At 39.2% G+C, this 22,571-nt stretch overlaps 1 protein-coding gene across 8 annotated transcripts in view; it reads left to right on the plus strand.

Annotated features, from left to right (window-relative positions):
* The first annotated feature begins 1,617 nt into the window (after window positions 1-1,617).
* TBC1D5 (TBC1 domain family member 5) overlaps window positions 1,618-22,571 on the plus strand; it is a 548,696-nt gene continuing 527,742 nt past the window's right edge. For all 8 annotated transcript variants that reach the window (XM_049710184.1, XM_049710183.1, XM_049710187.1 and 5 more), the window contains exon 1: window positions 1,618-1,824. The gene's annotated coding sequence lies outside the window, so the exon portion shown is untranslated. The remainder of the gene's footprint in view (window positions 1,825-22,571) is intronic.

Genomic DNA, 22,571 nt, shown 5'->3' on the forward strand with positions numbered 1-22,571 from the left:
TTTTTTAAGGCCTAGGCCTGGAACTGGCACAGATTTGTGTGTGTGTGCGTGTGCCATATTCTATTGTTTAAAGCCGTGCCAGGTCCAGCCCAGATTCAAGGGGAGAGATTACACAAGAGCATGACTTCTGTGGAGGCATGGTTCATTGTGGGCCACCAAAATAATGGTGTCCCACAGATTCTGAACCTTGGACTAGATATTTAGAGTGGAATGCTACTAGCATACCTGAGATGGTAGCTGAAATTATCGGGTGGAATCAATCCATGGGTGTATCCGTTGGTAAGTGCAGAAAAGAGCCCACCAACATGCAAACACACGAGAGCTGGGTTGTGATTTTCCTTTTTCTCAGAAGTCCTTGTTAACACTGTTTCTTGATCAACATTTATCCCAACATTTTCCTGGGTTTCTGTTGCTAGTTCTATTTCTTGAACATCTTCATCTCAATATTCACTAGTTTAACAGTAATGATGACTGGTCTAGCCAGAGCTACCAGTTAGTACGTTTTTACATTTTAATTAGTTTTTCCCCGATTAAATCTGGCACGAGGCACTCACTTAACCTGTCCTGCTTCTGCAACAAAAAGGGCCTGCAGAAAGTGAGGGAATCCTCCCGTGCAGGGGAGGGTTTGTTTGTGAACAAAGGTCTCCCACGCAGGGACCTTCCTCTGAAACTAGCTAACCTTTGGAAATTTGACCTTTCTCGGCCTTCGTTTCCTTTTTCTGGACTCAACAGTATCAATTTCCGTTGGGCTCTTTGTGAAGATAGGTTAACAAAAGACCGTAAATCTTTTTAACTAGGTGAAGCATTTACCACTCTAATTAGCATTACCATTCATTCAAAGGCTTTCATATTGGCGAAACAAGCAAAACGGCACCGCGCTGTTTAAATCATGATTAAGCAGAGGTGGAGGCCAAGGCACAGCATTTAGGCAGATCTGCATTCGGATAGTCAGTCATCCGACCTTTGCCGAGATACCATAATGCTAAAGACATACTGCCCTAGGTTATGAGGTAACATAAAGTACAAGCCTAGTACTGTGGTTTGTAAAAAATAACTGTTATGTATTATTTCTCCACGAATTATACTTAAGTAGGTATGCACAAAATGCTAGTGACTCCCACAAAGTAGCGTGGGGTACGTTTCACAGCGGAAGTGACATATTGGCTGGGTCTTGAAGCAGGAATAGGAGTCCACTCAGCGGCAACAAGGAAATGTAAATTCTTAGGCAGGAGGCCCAGCCCCTCAGAAGGTCTCACCCTGGGAAGGTAGTGGTGGTGAGTGTGAGGGTCTAAGTCCCGGGCAGAGTCCCAGCTTCAAGCTGCGCGCTGGCGGAGAGGGGGTGTGGAAGGTAGAGAGGGAAAGGGGAAGGAATGGTAAGGGGGGGGGGGGGGGGGAAAAAAAGGCCATCCTGCGCATGCGCTCTAGCGGCAGCGGAGGAGGGCTCGGCCCGCGGCTCCCTCTCCGCCTCGCGCCTCGCGGGGCCCCACAGGCCCGGCCCCGAGAGCAAGCGCGTCGCGCCCGCGCAGTCTCCGGGCCCCGGCGGGCGCCTGCGCACCAGCGTCCTGGGCGCGCGAGCCGCGGGGTTATTAGAGGTGGAGCGCGGGGAGGGCGCGAGGCAGGAGGCGGCCGCCGTTACGGCGCGGGCGTGGTCACGTGGCCGTTGGTCACCGCCGCCGCCACCCCCTCCCGGCCTGTTCTCTCTCTGGTCGGGTCCGGCCCGGCCGGCACCACGAGCGCCCAGCAGAGACTGAGGGAGAGAGAAAGAGGAGGGGAGGAGGAGGAGGATTCAGGGAGTAGGAGCTGGGGAGCCCTCCTGCGCCACAGGTAAAACAAAATAATGATAATCGTAAAGCAGCCCGGGCCCCCTGAGCGCCTCCGCCTTCCTCCAGTGCAGCCCCCACATGCAGACGCTCCCGCCTCGGTCTCCCCTCAGCCTCTCAGGACGAGTCCCGCCTCCCCTTGCTCCGCCGCCGCCTCCCTGGCAGGCCTGTGGTGCCGCCGCCGCCGCCGCCACGGACGGGGACTCGCAGCGCCCTCCGCGTGTGCGCATCCCGGGAGGGCGGGGGCTGGGTGGCGGGAGAGTAGGCTCTTTCGCTCCGGGGCGGCGGGGCCGGGGGGCTGTTCCCCAGCCTGCTGCCTGCCTTTTGGGGTCCCGGCCGCAGGGCCCCCTGCAGCGAGAAGGCAGAGCCTGGTGGCCGGACCCGGGCTCCACTTCCTACTTGGTAGATTTCCCTGTTCCTTTCAGCCCCGGGCAGCACGCTTCCTTTGCGGGCCGGAAGCCAAAGGACCCGGAATCCCCAAATGTTTTAAAGTGCAGCCTTGAGAAGAGAAAAAAGCCTTTCACTTTTCAAGATGGAAACGTGACCTTGTTTGAGTACGACTTCAGTTTTTTCACCTGTAGGAACATGCAAGTTGAGGCCTTTCAGGCTATGAGAAAACTTTGCAGAGGGTGAACGTTGATTTTTTTTTTTTTAACGGCTCACCGCCTCCCCCCCGCCCCCGCCGTTTCCTGGAAAAAGGAGCACCAACCTCCAAAACAATTTCCTGATTCTACAAGTGACCTAGAGTTTGTTCAGTAGCTATTAAGTAGTTTTACTTCCAGGATATGATTTATGTTTAAAATTCACATCTTTTAGATTTTTTTCTGAATAATTATCCGGAAAGAGTTTCACTTGTCACCATCGAATTCTGACTCCCCAAATTTTAGAATGCGGGTTGCACACCTTTGGGCCGGATTGCGCTGAAATTTCTAGACCCAGTCATTCTTTTGTATTCTTTGTACCACAAAATATAGCCCCCATATATGATTATGTAGTCCCTATATATTATGAGCGTGCGCTGTTACACTGTTGAAAGTAAACCTTTGAGCACCTTTGATATCAGTGATAAATTCATTTATGTGTTGGTTAATATTCTTAAGGAGCTTTTCTGATTCTACGTCTTGGTAGTTTTCACATCTTATCTCTAAATTCAGTTGTAAACGAGCATTTTTAATTTTTACAGCTATCTGCAGTAGAGTCCTGTAGAGCAGTTCTTCTCAAACTTCAGTGTGCCTAGGAATCCCCTGGGGCTCCTGTTTAAATATGCAAATTGTGATTCAGTAGATCTGTGATGCAGCTTGGTATTCTTTATTTCTTATAAGCTCCTACCTGCGGCTGGAGGAGGAACCGTTCTTGAGTAGCAAGGATGTAGATTACTTGTTTGCCAAGAAATAAAGTGTATCAATGAACAAGTGCGTTTTAATAATTCACGTTTGGTGTAGAGGTGGCTTGAGATAAGAGACACATGGCAGGATGAACTGAGAGAGCTTGCCTAAGGGAAATCCCTTATGCAGAGTAAGCCATGTCTAGCTCCCAGGGGAGGTGATAGCGGAACTGGGAGAACTCCCTCAACTAGGAAGAGTGCAGGTATCACGTGTGCACGCTGTGTGGTGCCTACATCACTTGGCCTGCGAATATTCCATGGAAGCTTGGTGTACTCTAATTGAAGGACTTGCTCAGCAATGGGTAGTTGGATTTTTATCAACATAAATGCTATGCATCATACTCTTGAAAGTTTCTTTTATTGGTGAACGTGGTGAGTGTGTTGCTCTTTCTGTCACCCGTTCAAATGCAGCCTCAGTTGAGTAGTGCATTCCTGAGCCTTGGAAGCAAACTTGTAAACAATATAGGGTCTCCACCTGTCGATTTTTTCCCTAAATTTTAAAAAATGTAAATTGAAAAGTTTACGTTTAAAAAAAGTAAGTTGAAAAGTGTCACACGTAACTTCATATATTTATACTTTATATACATAAAAGTGGTTGTGCTTAAGTTTTGAAAAAGTTTATGGCAGTAGGACATCAACTATTTTTAGCACCGTAATTTTTATAGTCTTCATTCTAGTTCTTCACCATTGTTTTTCATGTTAAGTAATATTATGACAGTACTTTTTTTCTTCCAGTTTGAGATATAATTGATGTATAGCACTCTATGTAAGTTTAAGGTGTGGAGCATAATGATTTGGCTTACATCATGAAATGATTATTATGATAAGTTTAGTGAACATCCATTATCTCATATAGATATTAAAGAAATAGAAAAAATTTTTTTCCTTGTGATGAGAACTCTTAGGATTTAACAACTTTTTAACAACTCTTTTAACTTTCATATGCAACGTAAAACAGTGTTAATTATGTTTATCATGTTGTACGTTATATCCCTTGTACTTATTTATCTCATAACTGGAAGTTTGTACCTTTCGTCTGCCTTCATCCATCTCCCCCTCCCTCCACCCCTGGCTCTGTTAACCGCAAATTTGATCTCTTTTTCTATTTATTTATGTATTTGTTTATTTATATATTTATTTAACATCTTTATTGGAGTATAATTGCTTTACAATGGTGTGTTAGTTTCTGCTGTATAACAAAGTGAATCAGCTATATGTATATATAATCCCCATATCTCTTCCCTCTTGTGTGTCCCTCCCTCCCACCCTCCCTATCCCACCCCTCTAGTTGGTCACAGAGCACCGAGCTGATCTCCCTGTGCTATGTGGCTGCTTCCCACTAGCTAGCTATTTTACATTTGGTAGTGTGTATATGTCCATGCCACTCTCTCACTTCATCCCAGTTTACCCTTCCCCCTCCCCATGTCCTCTACGTCTGCGTCTTTATTCCTGTCCTGACTCTAGGTTCTTCAGAACCATTGTTTTTTTTTTTTTGATTCCATATATGTGTGTTAGCATATGGTATTTGTTTTTCTCTTTCTGACTTACTTCACTCTGTATGATAGTCTCTAGGTCCTGATCTCTTTTACTATGAGTTAGTTTTTGAAGTATAATTGACCCACAACACTGTTATTTCCTATTACACAACATCTAGTTAAAATTTATCATTCTACAAAGCTATTACATAGTTACTGACTATATTCCACACACTGTACATGTTATACCTGTGATTCATTTATTTTGCAACTAGAAATTGGTACCTTTTAATCCCCCTCACCTATTTCATTCCTCCTCCCACCTCTCTCGCAACCACCTATTTGTTCTCTGTAAATATAACTGTTTTGATTTTGTTATGGTTGTTCATTTGTTTTTTAGGTTTCACACGTAAGTGAAATCATACGGTATTTGTCTTTCTCTCTCTGACTCATTTCACTTAGCATAATACCTTATAGGTCCATCCATGTTGTTGCAAATGGAAAGATTTCATTCTTTTTTATGGCTGAGTAATATTGCATTTTGTGTGTGTGTGTGTGTGTGTGTGTGTGTATGTATGTATATACACACACACACCCCACATCTTCTTTATCCATTCATCTATTGATAGGCACTTAGGTTGCTTCCATATCTTGGCTATTGTAAATAATGTTGCAATAAATGTAGAGGTGCATCTAGTTTTTCTAATTAGTGTTTTTGTTTTCTTCATATAAATACCCAGGAGTGGCATTGCTGGAACTTTGGTAATTTTATTTTTAATTTTTTAAGAACTCTCAATACTGTTTTCCATAGTGGCTGCACCGATTCACATTCCCACCAATAGTGCACAAGGGTTCCCCTTTTTTCCACATCCTCACCAACACTTGTTATTTGTTGTCTTGTTGATAATAGGTATTCTGACAGGTGTGAGGTGATATCTCAATGTGGTTTTGATTTGCATTTCCCTGATGATTAGTGATGTTGAACATCTTTTCATTTGCCTGTTGGCTATATATTCTTTGGAAAAATGTCTGTTGAGATCCTCTGCACATTTTTCAGTCAGGTTGTTTGTTTTTTGATGTTGAATTGTATGGGTTCTTTTTATATTTTTGATATTAACCCTGTATCAGATACATGATTTGGAAATAGCTTCTCCCATTCAGTAGGCAGCCTTTTCATTTTATTAATCATTTCCATTGCTGTGCAAAAGTTTTTAAGTTTGATGTAGTCCCATTTGTTAATTTTTACTTTTGTTTTCTTTGCCTGAGGAGACATATCCAAAAGAATATTACTAAGACTGATGTCAAAGAGCTTACTACTTAGGTGTTCTTTAAGAAGTTTTATGGTTTCAGGTCTTACGTTTAAGTCATTAATCCATTTTGAATGTATTTTTCTGTATGGTGTGAGAGAGTAGTCCAGCTTGATTCTTTTGCATGTACCTGTTCAGTTTCCCCAACATCATTTATTGAAGAGGCTGTCTTTTCCCCATTGTATATTCTTGCCTCCTTTGTTGTAGATTAATTGCTCACGTAAGTATGGGTTCATTTCTTTATTTTGTTTTGTTTTGTTCCATTAATGTTTGTGTCTGTTTTTGTGACAATACCGTCCTGTTTTGATTAATGTAGCTTAGTAATATAGTTTGAAATCAGGGAGCGTGATACCTCCAGCTCTGTTCTTCTTTCTCAAGATTATTTTGGCTATTTGGGTTTTTTTAATGTTTCCATCCAAATATTAGAATTATTCTAGTTCTGTGAAAAATGCCCCTGGTATTTTGATAGGGATTGCATTGAATCTGCAGGTTGCCTTGGGTAGCATGGCCATTTTAACAATATTACTTCCTCTAGTCCATGAACACAATATGTCTATCTGTGTTGTCTTTGATTTCTTTCATCAGTATCTGATAGTTTTCTGAGTCTAGATCTCTTACTTCCTTAGGTTTATTCCTAGATATTTTATTCTTTTTGATGTGATTATAAATGTGATTAATTTATTACTTAATTTTTCTTTCTGATAGTTTGTTAATATATAGAAATGCAGTAGATTTCTGTATATTAATTTTGTATTCTGCAACTTTACCAAATACTTGATGAGTTCTAGTAGTTCTTTGGCGGCATCTTTAGGATATTCTATGGATAGTGTCATGTCATCTGCAGACAGTGACAGTTTTACTTTTTCCTTTCTAATTTGGATTCCTTTTATTTTGTTTTTCTTGTCTGATTGTTGTGGCTAGGACTTACAATACTACGTTGAATAAAAGTTCCAGTACTATGTTGAATGAAAGTGTTGAGAGTGGGCATCCTTGTCTTGTTCCTGATCTTAGAGGAAATGCTTTCTTCACTGTTGAGTGTGATGTTGGCTGTGGGCTTGTCATATATGGCCTTTATTATGTTGACGTATGTTCCCTCTCTACCCACTTTTCTGAGAGCTTTTATCATAAATGGATGCTGAATTTTGTCACAAGCCTTTTCTGGACCTATTGAGATGATTGTATGATTTTTGTACTTCAGTTTGTTAATGTGGCATATCACATTAATGGATTTGCAGATATTGAACCATCTTTGCATTCCTGGAAGAAATGCCTCTTGATCCTGGTGTATGGTCCTTTTAATGTATTGTTGGATTTGATTTGCTAATATTTTGTTGAGGATTTTTGCATGTATGTTCATCAGTGATATTGGTCTGTAATTTTCTTTTTTTGTATATCTTTGTCTGACTTTGGTATCAGAGTGATGCTGGCTTCATAGAATGGGTTTGGAAGTGTTCCTTCCTCTGCAATTTTTTGGAATAGTTTGAGAAGGATAGGTGTTAACTCTTCTCTGAGTTTTTGGAAGAATTAATCTGTGAAGCCATCTGGTCCTTGGACTTTTGTTTGTTGGAAGTTTTTAAAATTACCGATTCAACTTCATTACTGCTAATTGGTCTGTTCATATTTTCTGTTTCTTCTTGGTTCAGTCTTGGGAGATTGTACCTTTCTAAGAATTTGCCCATTTCTTCTAGGTTGTCCATTTATTGGTGTACAGTTGTTCATAGTAATCTCTTATGATTCTTTTTATTTCTGTGGTGTCATTTGTAACTTCTTTTTTATTTCTGGTTTCCATTTGCATGGAGTACCTTTTTTCATCCCCCTAACTTTTAGTCTGTGTGTGTCTTTACATCTGAAGTGAGTCTCTTTTTAGGTAACATATATATGGGTCTTATTTTGTATCCATTCAGCCACTCTTTGTCTTTTGATTGGAGCATTTAGTCTATTTACATTTAAAGTAATTATTGATAGGTGTGTACTTACTGCCGTTTTGTACTTGTTTTCTGGTTATTTTCATAATTTATTTGTTCCTTTTTTCTCCTTTTGATTTGGTGACTATCTTTAGTGTTATTTTTGGATTCTTTTCTCTTTTTTGCATGTGTATTTAGTATAGATTTTTGGTTTGTGATTAACATGAGGTATATGTGTGTGTATATATAGATATATGTTCATCATATATATCTATATCTGTATATCTGTATAGTTATGATTGTTTTAAGTTGATGATCTTTTAGGTTCAAATGTGTTTTAACAACTGTGCATTTTTAACCCCTTCCCCCAGTTTACCGTTTTTGACATCATATTTTACATCTGTTTGTTTTGTGTATCCCTTAACTATTTGTTGTGAATGTTTTTACAAGTTTTGTCCTTTTACTTTTCTACTAGCTTTATAAGTGGTTGATTGACTACTGTATATTTGCCTTTACCAATGAGTGTTCCTTTTGTAATTTTCATATTTCTAGTTGTGGCCCTTTATTTTTCGCTTAGACAAGTCCTTTTAACGTTTCTTGTAAAGCCAGTTTAGTGAGGTTGAGCTCCTTTAGCTTTTGCTTACCTGTAAAACTTTTGATCTCTCCATCAAATCTGAATGAAAGCTTTGGCAGGAAGAGTGTTGATGGTAGGTTTTTTCCTTTCATCATTTTAACTGTTTATATTGTGCCACTTCTTCCCAGCCTGCAATATTTCTGCTGAAAAGTCAGCTTATAGCCTTATCAGATTTTTCTCATATGTAACTTGTTGCTTTTTCCTTGCTGCTTTTAATATTCTCTCTTGATTTTTAATTTTTGCCATTTTAGATACAGTGTGTCTTGGTTTGATCCTCTTTGGGTTGATGCTGCTTAGGATTCTCTGTGCTTCCTGGACCTGGATGTCTGTTTCCTTTCCCAGGTTAGAGAAGTTTTTGGCTATTATGTTTTCAAATATGTTATTTGCCCCTTTCTCTCTTCTCCATCTGGGACCCCTTTAATGTGAATGTTAGTACACTTGACGTTGTCCCAGAGGTCTCTTAAACTGTCCTCACTTCTTTTTCTTTTTTCTGTTCAGCTTCAATGATTTCCACTACTCTGTCTTCTAGCTCACTGATCTGTTTCTCTGTATCATTTAGTCTACTGTTGATTCCTTCTAGTGTATTTTTCATTTCAGTTATTGTATTCTTCATCTCTGTTTGGTTCTTCTTTATATTTTCCAACTCTTTGTTAAAAACTTGTAACTTCTCATTCTGTTTATTTAGTCTTATCCGGAGTTATTTGATCATCTTTATGATCACTACTTTGAACTTTTATTGGGTAGGTTGCTTATCCCCACTTCAGTTAGTTCTTCTTCTGGGGTTTTATTTTGTTCCTTTGTTCGGAATATATTCTGCTGTCATCTTATTTTGCCTAGTTTGCTATTTTTATTTCTGTGTATCTGGTAGGTTGGTTACATTTCATGATCTTGGAGAAGAGGTCTTTTGTAGGAGACATCCTGTGTTTCCCAGCAGTGCACTCCCCTCTAGTCACCAGAACTATATGTTCTAGGGGCCACCTGTGTAGGCTGTGTGAGTCCTTCTGTTGTGGCAGGCTGACTGCTATTGGTGGTCTGGTAGGTATGGCTGGCCTCTGGTCTCGTTGGTGGGGCTGGGTCATGAGACAGCTGGAGGTGGGTTCCTGGGGGGTCCCGCAGCTAGTGCTGATTGGTAGGTGGGCAGAGCTGGGTTCTGGGGTGGGTGTAGGTCAAAGGGGTCCTAGCAGTAGAGTCTGTTTGCTGGTGGGCAGGGCCAGTCCCTGACATGGCTAGCTGTGGTGTCTGAGGTGTTTCAGGGCTGCTGTTGGCCCTGGTGAGTGAGGCTGGATTGCAGGGTGGCTGGCTGAGGGGTCCAGGGTGTCTTGGAGCTTGGGTCAACCTGCTGATGGGTGGGGTTGGGGCCCAGGGGCTCCTGGGACTAGTCCCGGGCTGCTGATGAATGGAGCCAGGTTCCAGGTTCTCTGGCTGCAGGGCCTTGGGGGTCCTAGAGCTGGTGTCTGCCTGCTGGTTGGGCTGGGGGTGGTTCCTGACACATCTGTCTGTGGCTTCTGGGTTGTCCTGAAGCTGATGTTGGCCTGCTGGTGGGTGCAGTTGGTGCCCATCCAGTGGTGGGTGAGTCCGGGTCCTGGGGCTAGTGCCAGCCCACCTGTGGGCGGATTCGTGTATGACAGTACTTTTGAAGCACTTACTAAGTGCCAGGCACTGTTCTAAGCACTTTTTGTATCTTAATTCATTTAATCCTCACACCACCCTCAAAGGAAACTGAAGCAGAGAGGGTAAAAGTCACATGCCAGCACAGAGCTGGGATTCTGGCTGACTCTAGAGTCCATGCTTTTAAGAGTCTTCTCTTTGTTGTGTTATGGAAGAAAATAAATGAATGATACTCTTTTAAATCCCCTTTTCCTAGTACTGTTGAGAATTATGAGCTTGACTTTCATTGTAAAATTCAAATTTGTCATTTTTTTTTTAATTTCCCCCATTTTATCCCACTTCAAAATGAAGAATTGCCTCAATGATTGTAATCTTTTCTGAATAAGGCATTGAAATTTGCAGTGGTTTATTTTGTTTGCACTTGTTTGCTGGACTGGTCTCTAAGTTTGTATGTCACTGTTAAAAGTGAAAGTGGTGTCTGTTTCCTTTTGAACCTGCAGGTTTTGAGGCCTTCATTTCTTGCCTATGACTGTCTCCCCTCCCCTCTATGCATATATGGTAGATTTATTTAAGTTTGTTATTCTAACATTTAGGATTTTGAGGGGGATTGACTGGGTTACTGACTTTTTATTTGGCTAGTAACGACAATAAGAAACTAAACATTGGTCATCATTATCATATTTAATTCTGAGAAGGTAAGAATGACAGCCTTAGAATGAAGAATGGTATTTTAAGTTGAATAATTTGTGTTTCATAAAAATATATATGTTGTCTGTCCCCCACCGCTTTCTGTCTCAGACCACTGAAAACTTTGTCTCACATCAGCCCAGTCTGAGGAATGGTGCTTGTACACCTGCTCTAAAACATTTCTCTTAACGTGGACAGATCATTAAAATGGCAGTGCTATACAGTTTGTGTACTAGAACTTGAGAACTGAAAGGTTGTGAATGGGGGCAGTTGTGGGAGGGGAAGGAGATGGGGGAGGGCCAGAGGCTAATTCCAGTGGCATTAATTTTCTATTAACTGGGATAATAGTAAGTTTGAGAAGGAGGTCAGTATAACAGCAAATCTGTGTTGTAAATGTTTTCTGCATGCTTGTTCTTTACTGTGATGTCTCATAATGCCATGCTGGCCAGTTACTTAGCCTCACAGTGCCTCACTTTTCTCATCTTTAAAATGAGGATAGTAATAGAAACTACCTCACAAAGTTGTTTTGAGGATTAAATGATTATATGTGTATGTATACGTGTGTATATACACATAAACACATGTAATATATGTATTATACCTATGCTGTTCTTATTATGTTATATGTAAATGTTACATACACACACGTGTGTGTATATATATATGTGTATATATATATATATATATATATATATATATATATATATATATGATGTACATGTAGATAAACAATTGTCCCTTGGTATTGGCAGGGGATTTGTTCCAGGACCCCTGTGGATACCAAAATCTGTGGATGCTCAAGTCCCTTATAGAAGATGGCATAATATTTGCATATAGTATACACACATCCTTAAGCATACTTTAGATCATCTCTAGATTACTTATAATAGCTAATGCAATGTAAGTACTATGTAAATGGTTGCCGGAGCCTGGCAAATTCAAGTTTTGTTTTTGTGGACTTTCTGGAATTTTATTTATTTTTTCCCCTGAATATCTTTGATTCATGATTGATTGAATCTGCAGATGTGAAACCAGAGTATATGGAGGGCTGACTGTATACATACATACAATACTTAGATAGTATCTGGTACATAGCTAATGCTACCATCTAAGTGTTAGATATTATGTTCTGCTATGATAATCTGCAGTGGTTGATCATATCCACATATTCAAGACTGACTATATTTGAATGAACTTAATGGAAATCGTACATTTATTTGGTATAAGGCTGTAGGGCCAAGAAAACAGAAAGTTTGTGCTCTTTTGGATGAAAATACAAGATTGGTATAGTAATGATTTTATCCCTTTGGAGATTTAAATATGAATAAATATGGTTTGGCAACTCAGATCTTTCAAAACAAGGAAGTAAGGCTGTAGAAACAATAAAAGATGTCTTTGGTGGTGGTATAAAAGGATTAGTTTAAAATTTTCAAGTGTAGTGTTATGAAGCCCAGAACAAGATAACCTTTTTCTGGAGGCTTCTCTGATCATAACTTTTACCTTCCTCGACTGACTTGTTTCTCCTTGAAATAATTCATCTTTCTTTGCATCCTCCAAACTTGGTCTGTAGTCCCTTATCTGAAACCCATGGTGGCATATGTGTCTCAGAAGTAAAAAGGTTTTGGAATTTAGAAAATTAATATGGTGCATATGCTGTATATCATGAAACCTCCTGTGGGTAGGAGCAGTCACCCCATAATCAGACACATTAATGTTCCCAGCGAAATTACACATCTTCACACTAAATAGAATAAAAAAGACTATAAAAAACCTTACATTAGTTAGACTATGTTTCTCTGACAGCTTAGAAAGTAATTTTTAGGTTTTAGAGCTTTTTGGATTTTTGGAGTTGGAGATAAGGGATTGAGTTCTGTGTGTCTGTGTATGTGTGTCTGTGTGTGTATATATATTTTTTAGTATTTATATTCATCATAGTGCCTGTCTCCTTGAGTAGACAGAGAACTGGAATATAGGATCTGTGTGTTAGCATTTGGTATCTTTAGCATCTATAGGGCCTGGCATGCAGTAGGTGCTCATTAAATGTCCATTAGTTTGGATGAAAAACATCTAAAGATAATATCATTCAGTCATTGTTCTGTGATGCATGTTGTATCTGTGGCTGACTCAATGAAAATATTTAATAATTTCAGATTTATTATTTTTTTAACTCAATTGCCCAGGAAAGTTGGTTATTGGACAACTTTTTTTGAAACAAAAGAGATTTGAAATAGTCATTACAGAGGATTGCAAATTTTCATAAATTTGTATTGACAAGAATGCTTATCTTGACCTTTTTATGGGTCATGAAGTCTATATTTAGAAGAATGATTTACTTTTTAAAATTGATTGGATTTAGTTATATATGATAATTATGATAAACTAGTTGTGGTGTATCTGTCTAAAGAAAATGCTGCCATGGGTGAATATCTTAGGTTAAATAATCACAGTATGATAATCTAGATAGCCATTAGAAAAAAGGTGTTTTTTTTTCCTATTACAAAAAGTAATGCTTATTGTGGAAATTTTATAAAAATGAATTATCAAAAATAATCACGTGGACTGTTGGATAGTTCTTAAAGTTCTCTTCAGGGTTATCGTGCTTGGAGAGGCTGAAAATAAAGTCAGGTTTGTAGTACAAGTACTAGTTTAGAAAGCCAAGTAACACATGTTGGTTAGCGGGAATGTTTTATGTTTTAGTGTTACTAAAAGTTTTGTCCCTAAGTAAGATAAAAAGGTTGAACCTAAAGTAATGAGGTCTCCACTTCCAAATAGTGGGGTCTTCAGAATAATTAGATCAGTGAGAAGTAAGCTCCCACTTCTGATATGACCACCTTGGGGGAGATGCACCCGCCTTCTGATGGAGTTGGGATGAAGACTGAGCCCAACTCACAGGCTCTGGCTGCAGAGGCAAGCATTTTGTTTGCTGATAACCAGTGGGGATCAGAATCAACCCCTTGAGAGTTTCCCAGAATGCTACCTTTGGAGTTGTTGCAGGAATCCAAGAGGAGTTACTAACACTGTATCTCTTGCCATCTTGGGGTGAGATAGTGGATTGATTGCCCTGGATCCCTTGTAGGATTTGGGGATGAAGGTGGATTTTATAGGAGATGGGCAGATGGTACCACTATGTCGGTTTTTGTCTGCTGCATTCATTAAACTAGACTTCTTTTTCTTCATGAAGTCCAAGAATCTTGGGGTAAGAATGCTCATTTTGATAGGTCAATGTGTACGGTGTGGGGAGGATTGGGATAAATTGCCTCCCTTCTCCAATCTGCATTTCTCTTAACTAATTTAATTTTAATTTATTTATCCTGTGTTGTGTGTATGTAAATTGTAGCTATACACAGCTAAACATGTGTATATGTAAATAATACCTAATTTTTAAAAAATTAATTATTTTATTATTTTGGCTGTGTTGTGTCTTCATTGCTGCGCGGGCTTTCTCTAGTTGCGGCGAGTGGGGGCTACTCCTTGTTGCGGTGTGCGGGCTTCTCATTGCAGTGGCTTCTCTTGTGGAGCATGGTCTCTAGGTGCATGGGCTTCAGTAGTTGTGGCACGCGGGCTCAGTAGTTGTGGCTTGTGGGCTCTAGAGCACAGGCTCAGTAGTTGTGGCGCATGGGCTTAGTTGCTCTACGGCATGTGGGGTCTTCCTGGACTAGGGCTCGAACCCGTGTCCCCTGCATTGGCAGGTGGATTCTTAACCACTGCACCACCAGGGAAGCCCTGTCTTTTTTAACTAAAAGTGATTCTTGCTATTTTGTTGCTTGCATTTATTTTTCATTTAATATTTTATGTTACTTCTGTTACTGCTTTTCCGCATACTTTTTGGTCACTCCATACTATTTCATTGTATGAATGGGCTATAAGTAGTCCTCCATCCTTGGACACCTAGATTTCTCTCAATCTTTCTGATGAGAAGTGATACACTGAATATTATTGTATTGATAGCTCATGTCCCTTTGTGCCTGTGCATTATTGTTAATTTAGGAAAAACTGTGGTGAGTGGAATTAGCAGGTCAAAAGATAATTTAACAGTTTTGTTACATTTGGCTAAATTGCCCACAAGGAAGGTTGTACCACTTTACCCTTTACTACAAAACTGTTTGAGAGGCCCTGTACCTATTGTTATTGGGTATTATCTTATCTTTCTTTATTTTAATAGCTTTATTTGGGTATATGTGACTTTATCCCTGTTCCCCTTTTTTGTTTTCTTACAGTTTTTAACATTTTATGTAGTTAGATCTTGCTCTTCTTTTATTTATCTTGTAGAGCTTTTCCTACCTTATGGTTATATAGCTATTATTTTATATTTTCAACCATTTTCGTAGTTTAAATTTAAAACTTTGGGTTTGCAGTTATTCCAGAACATGTTGAGTGGCATAGTGTGAAGTGGTACAAAAAATTCTAAGCTTTTTAAAAATCAAATTAAATTAATTTATTTTGGTTGTGCTGGGTCTTAGTTGTGGCTTGCATGCTCCTTAGTTGTGGCTCACCTGCTCCTTAGTTGGGGCCAGTGGGCTACTTAGTTGCAGCCGGTGGCTCCTTAGTTGCAGTTGCAGTCTCCTTAGTTGCAGCATGTGTTCTCCTTAGTTGCGGCATGTGGGGTCCTTAGTTGTGGCTTGCCGGCTTCTCAGTTGTGGTATGCAAACTCTTACTTGAGGCATGCATGTGGGATCTAGTTCCCTGACCAGGGATCAAACCCAGGCCCCCTGCATTGGGAGCTCAGAGTCTCACCCACTGTGCCACCAGGGAAGTCCCTAAAAAATTCTAAGGTTTTTGATCAGCTAGTTTTCTCAGTACTCCTTAATGAATGACCTATTCTTTCTCCATAGATATCAGAAGATTTGTCATTTGGTCTTCTAGTCAGTCACACAGTATTTTATTTTTTATTGTTGTGAATAGGATTTTCCTGTGTGTGTGTGTGTGTGTGTCTGTGTGTGTGTGTGTGTGTGTGTGTGTGTGTGTATTTTTGCTACCAGACAATTTCTGGTAAATAGAAAAGCTGTTGATGTTTTGTGTGTATTTATTTTGTAACCAGTCACTTTCTGACTCTATCATCACAGCTTTTCAGTTGATTCTCTTACCTTTTCCAGGTAGATAAGCATACCATCTGAAGCTAGCCATTTTTGTAGAGAGATCAAATTGTGCATCGTGTTGGCTTCTTGGAGTATCAAGCATCATGAGTTTCTTTTTCTGGTCAGGTGGTGTAATGTTCTACTCCTCATGGCGAGTTTTCTTTTCAAGCTATGGTCCTTCTATGGTCCACTTAAAGTTCTCTAACCCAAAGCCTGTGATTTTCAAAATTGAGTGTAGTGGAGGCCTTTGGGAAGTGATCAGTAGACCAGGAGGCAGTGAAGGTGGGGTGGAATGGGAGAGACAGGGATGGGGAAGTGCCTGATATGCCAGCTCTTCCTTCTCTGGCCCCCTTTCTGATTATCTTTCTGGACTTCTTCGATTTTGCCCTTTTTAATGATTTTCTGGCTTCTTATTTAATTCTCCAGATATACCTTGTTTTCTTTCTTTCTTTCTTTCATAAGGTAGCTCCCCTACCTCCTTTTTACTTTGATCCGGAATACAGATGCAGTAGTGTGGGAAGTAGTCCTGAGCAGTCCCTCTGATTTCCTTCCTTATTGTCACTAAAACTACTGCAAAATACCCTGACCAGTGGCCACCAAGCATCCTGTCGTGCAAAGGGTGTGGCAAGACATTGATTAAACTTAGGTTTCCTCATAAAATAAAACCACTGTTTTGGAAGCATTAACAAAATGAGAGAGACATACTTTATAAAGACAAATTGCGAGAGGATTTGTAGAGTTGTAGCTGGGTGGTTACTCCAGAGGATACAGTGAGAGATTAGTGTTACAAAGAGGGAACAGGCTTCTGAAGAGTCTGTTATCTTAGGTCTCCAACCGATTTCTTCCCTGGGCTTTAGACCTGGGGATCCAACTGCCTGTTGGATAATTCCACTTTTGGGTGGCCCACAGAAAGCTCAATTTCAGTATGTGTGCAACTGAATTTACCATCTTTTCTTAGAAAACCTATTCCCCCTCCCAACTTTATTATCTCACCGGATGGCACCTCCATCTCTCTAGTTGTTCAAAGCCAGAAACCTGGCAGACACACTTTATTCCCTTTTCCCAAGTCCTCACATAAAGGCATCATGCTCTGTGGATTCTACTTCTTTAATCCAATGTCTGTTTATCCCCACTACTTCTACTCTGGTATATCATCTTTGGATGTCTAGATCATCAACTCTTGCTTATGTTTCTGTAAGGTTGTCTCATTGGTGTCCCTGTAGCCTGATAATCTTTTTAAGCTCTCATCTGATTCTCTTACACTGTAGCGTAAAACCCTTCAATGCAGCCCTCCCTCAGTATCTATCAGGGATTGGTTCCAGGACCCCCAGCAGATATTGAAGTCCACAGATGCACAAGTTACTTGCAGTCGGCCATGTGTCGGCGGGTTCTGCATCCACAGATTCAACCAACCATGGACGGAATATGCAGGGAACCCGCTTATAAGGTGGGCTGAACTGTGGTCTCCATCACCTATTTCTCAGTCTTGAGTCTCCTTCTTCTGCCTCCCCTATACCCTGTGATTTCATTGTAAAGTACTGAAATCTTTGAGTTTTTGGAGCCATTTATGACTTTGCTCACCTCAAGCTTGGAATATTCTATCTCTTGATCTTACTGACTTCTTGTGAGGTCTCAGCTTAAATGCCACTGCTCCAGAAAGCTTACTTAAACCACTAAGTCTGTGTTGTACCCTTCCTGTTTGGCCAAATAACCTGTACTACAGCATAACATTTATTATGTATTAGAATTGTCTTTTTATGTAAGAGCCTGCTTCCCACTTTTGACTGCTCTGTGAGCTCCAAGGCCATGTACATCACCTTTACTCTTACTCCTGGTGCTGTGCCTATTAAAAGTAGATGTCCCGTAACAGGTACTGTTCTAGGTGCTGAAAATAGAGCAGTAAATAAGAGGCTGTTCCAGTTATTAGCTGCTGTGTCATAAGCTACTCCAAACCTTACTAACTTAAGACAACAGTAATATTTATTTACTCATGATTTTATAATTTGTATAGGACATGGTATGGGAAGGGAGGTTTTTCTCTGTTTCACTTGGTGTCCACTCATTGGAGGTCATAGTTTCCACTTCTGAGATGGCTCACTCACAAGGCTGACAGTTGATGCTGGCTGCTCTCTGGGAGCTAAACTAAGCTGTTGATCACAGTACCTACGTGGGGCCTCTCCATGTGGCCTGGGTGTGACTGGTGGGCTCTGAGAGTGAGTGTCCCAAGAACAAGCATTCTAAGAGGTAGGAGATAGAAGCAGCTAGCGCTCTTAATGATTAGGCTTAAAACTGATGAGCGTTACTCCTGTTGTATTCTATTGATTAAATAGATAGTCAGCTTAGGTTCAATGGGAGGAGAATTAAACTCCATCTTCTGGTGCAGAAAGTGACAGAAAATTTATGACCATGTTTAATCTACCACACAGACCTAAAAAACAAAAAAGTAAAACTATAAAAATTATTGGATGAGTTAATTTGTCTATACTTTCATTCTCCCAAGAATCATGATAATATATCGTTAATTTTAAAAAAAGTACAATATAAAGTGAAATTTTAAAAAGTAACTTCAATTCCCAGTCTTTTTAAGCAATAATTATATTTCTTTTTCTGTTGTTATTTATATAGTTTCTTAATTTTTAATTAAGCATATAACTCCTTTTAAATTGGTTTTGTGTTCTATTTTTATTTTTAAAATAAATTTATTTGTTTATTTTATTTTTGTCTGCGTGGGGTCTTTGTTGCTGCATGTGGGCTTTCTTTAGTTGCGGCGAGTGTGGGCTTCTCATTGCGGTGGCTTCTCTTGCTGCGGAGCACTGGCTCTAGGCGTGCAGGCTTCAGTAGTTGTGGCCACGGGCTTAGCTGCTCCACGGCACGTGGAATCTTCCTGGACCAGGGCTTGAACCCGTGTCCCCTGCCTTGGCAGGCGGATTCCTATCCACTGCGCCACCAGGGAAGCCCTGTGTTCTGTTTTTAAATTTTATCTTTCATAAGTCCTCATGCACTGATGTTATATTTCTAGGTATATTTCTAGAAGTGATATTACCGTATCTAAGGGTATGTATAATTTAGATTTTGGTACTTACTACCAAACTGCCTAATAGATAATATTAATTTGTACTGCAACTTTTAGTGCAGGGTATAAATTGTATTTTCCCATAATCTTGCTACCAGATGGTATTGTAAATCATTGCTTTTAGTTAACCTGTTGGCAAAAGTTGATAGGTTGCTTTTATTCTTATTTCTTTGATGCCTGTTTAAGCCTTTTGTCCATTTTTGGGGGGTGTTTATTTTCTTATTGACCTGCAAGAGCTTTTTGTGGGTTATAGATTTGAACTCTGCTTACTACATATCTTGTAAATATACTGAATTTGGTTTATCAATTTTGCTTATACATTTTACAAATTCTTATGAAGAATTATTACATTTTTATGTAGTTCCATATATTAGTCTTTTTCTTTATGATTTTGTTTCTTGGCAGAAACAAGTTTGAACTCAGTTCTCCAATTCTCCCTTATTTGTCATCTTTTTACAACTCTGGTCAATCTTCCAGTAGTTTCAAATGTAGAATTTTTGCACATTATAAATATTGCTGGGGCGGGCGGGGGCGGAGATGAGTAGACCAATAAATTCCTTAGCAATTATACAGGTGTCTATTTGGGGGATTAATTTCAGAATCTTGTCCATCTCTTAATTGTCTTATAATAAAATGGAATTGATATGTTATGGAATTTGGCAAATTTCTGTCCTAGACAGTACTAGAGAATCAAGGTGAATAAAGACAAATTGTTCCTTGGTGTCAGTGTTACTCTTTCCCACAAAATGAAACTTTTATTGATTGAAATATAAAAATACAAAACCTTTTAAAATTGAAAACAGGATAATATGGTCAGCTAGGTTGTGTGGACAAAGTTATCAACAATGCCTTGAAAAGAATTAGAAATGCTAGAAAACAGTCTTTTTTTTCCTTAAAAGCTAACATGACAAAAAGAAATTACCAGGCCAAAATCTGCATGAAAGTGGGAATTCAGAGAAGTAAGCAGAATATTAAAACTGCTTTTCCTCTGAGGACATTTGCCATATTCCAGGGAACTTTTATTTTGGTTTTGAAGGCCTCATAAGGCACAAGGTATAGAAATTAAAGCCTAGATAGGCCCAAGGAGAGGAGTTTAATAGGAAATTCCTTCTCCATAAAACTGAGACTTCAAAGAGCTATGTCTATAGAGTATGGTTAAATCAAGTTTAAAACCCTTACCATGCTCTTGATCACAGGAGGCTGCAAGAATAATTGTCTTGGACCTGAAAAAACACCTGTTCCTAAGAAGTTATAACCAGAGGTCTTCCCTCCTCTTGATTTGCAGCTCATATTCAGTGTCACCTGGGTGGTACAAATCTCATCTCAAGTTGTGAATTTAAAGTGGTTCTAGGTGCCTGGGAGAAGCAAATGAAAGTCCTTTCAGGTAGAATACGTTTTTATCTTAGGTCCTAGGAAATTCCCACAAATAATTTTCCAGAGAATTAGCCCACAGTAAAAGATAACCAACCACACAAGGAAACAAGTCACCATGAGTGAGAAGCAGCAGAAACAATTGACAGAAGTAGGTCCTCAGAAACTTCAGGTTTTGGAATGATCAGACAGCGATTAAAAAACAACTGTTTATTATGTTTACATAAAGGTGGAAAATATCTGCAGGGAATGAGAAATTTAGCAGATTTGAAAAAGACCTGAACAAAAACTTCTAGAAATAAAAAATAATAATTATAATGAAAAACTCAGTGAGTATGGTTAATGGTAGATTAAATACAACTAAAGAGAATTAATGAATTGGACATAGGAGAGAACAAATTATTCAGAATGTAGCACAGAAAGACAAGGAAATGGGTAAAAAGAAAGGGATTAAGATTTATAGAACACAGAATGAGAAGGTTTAACTGTATTTCAACAGTTTTCTAATTGTAGAAGGGAGAAATAATGGGAAAGGGGGCATTGTTTGAAGATATAATAGCTGAGGATTTTCCAGAACTGATGAAAAGCACGAGTTCACAAATTGAGTAAGTTCAGAGAAATACAAGCAGAATAGCTAAAAAGAAGTATACATCTAGACACATCATATTGATATGGAGAGCACCAGCAATGAAGAGAGCATCTTAAAAGTTGGCAGCAAACAAAAGACAGGCTACCTTTAAGCTAGCTGTGGCAGCTATGCTGACAGCTCAGGAGCAGAAATGGAAGTCAGAAAACAGTGGGATGATATCTCAGTGTGCTGGGATAAAATTGCCAGCTTAGTACTCTATGCCCATTAAAAATACATTTCAAGAGTAAGGGTGAACTAATGACATTGTCAGACAGAATTTTGAAATATTATTCTCTGATAGTAAAGGAAACATATGGATAGATATAATTTCTGATTGATTCTGGTATTTAGAATGAAGGATTCTAATAGAACTAAGCAATTCTGAGCTCCACATAGTTATTTTATTCTTAGAAAATTGTTGTGTTTATACTTAATAAACAGAGATACTATTTGGCAATATTTTTACCAATATAATACTCCAACTTTTGGATCTCTTCTCTGTTCAGAATCTTCAGTGTTGGTGTAGGAAACCTTTTGCGGTGATTAATGCATACCTTTAAGTCTTGCTGAATCAATAATGGAACTTTTGATATTCATATTTTTTTGAAATGTTTTAAAAATTTTATTTTATTTTTGGCTGCATTGGGTCTTTGTTGCTGAAGTTAAGACAAGAGAATCTGGAGAAAATTGTGTCTTGGATTTGCAAAAATAATTCCTGGAAATGACTTTATTTTCTTCTCCCAGTCCTAAATTCAAATTTCTGAAAAAAAAAAAGTGGGAGATGTTTTTTTAACCCATGAATAAGATTAGTATAAATGAGAATCTAGAATTTGTGGGAAGAACAAATAGACCTTAAAGTTAGTCAGATGGACCTACGTTAGAATCTGGCTCCACCATTTAGTAATTCACTCTTGGTCATGTGACTTAACTCTTCTGACACTTAGTTTTCTTATCTGTAAAATGGGGGTAAGACTGCCTTGCGGGTATATCCTGGGGAATAGAGGAGCAGTGTTTGTAAAAAGCCCTGAGTACAGTCCATGGATCTTAGTGGGTTCCCAACTCATTGTTACTGCTGAATGACGGAACAGTGAATTGAATCTGGCAAGGAATTTGAAATTGTTTGTTGTACAAATGACATAAAAAAGTTGATCATACTTTTCATGTTGAAGAGTCATGGACACTGCAAGTAATGAGAAACTTTCTTTGCAGTTAAGAAATTGTCAGAGTGTGACAATTTCACCTGTTCAGTTGGTGGTTAATTTTGCCTCACATCAGGTTAGGCAGCTTTCCCTTCTTCATGGCAGGTAAGAAGGAAAGATCGAGTCAGTGACTTGCTTTATAAAGGTAAAAAGATTTCCAGCCACAATACACACACACACACATTTCTGTCTCCCAAGGTCAGAGTTCATGGTGACAGTTAATTTATGGCAAACCTGAATATTTTAGGAATTCAGTCTAAAAACTGGTTATGAAGTATGTGGTTAAAACTTTATGCTTTAGTTTTCAGAAGTTAAATAAATTTATTGGCCTCTAATAATTTAGAATAAGAGCTATCAGAGCACTCTATTGCTATTTGAATTGAGAAATCTAACTTCTATAAAATAT

This window comes from Orcinus orca, chromosome 5 (assembly GCF_937001465.1).
Source record: "Orcinus orca chromosome 5, mOrcOrc1.1, whole genome shotgun sequence".
Taxonomy (NCBI): domain Eukaryota; kingdom Metazoa; phylum Chordata; class Mammalia; order Artiodactyla; family Delphinidae; genus Orcinus; species Orcinus orca.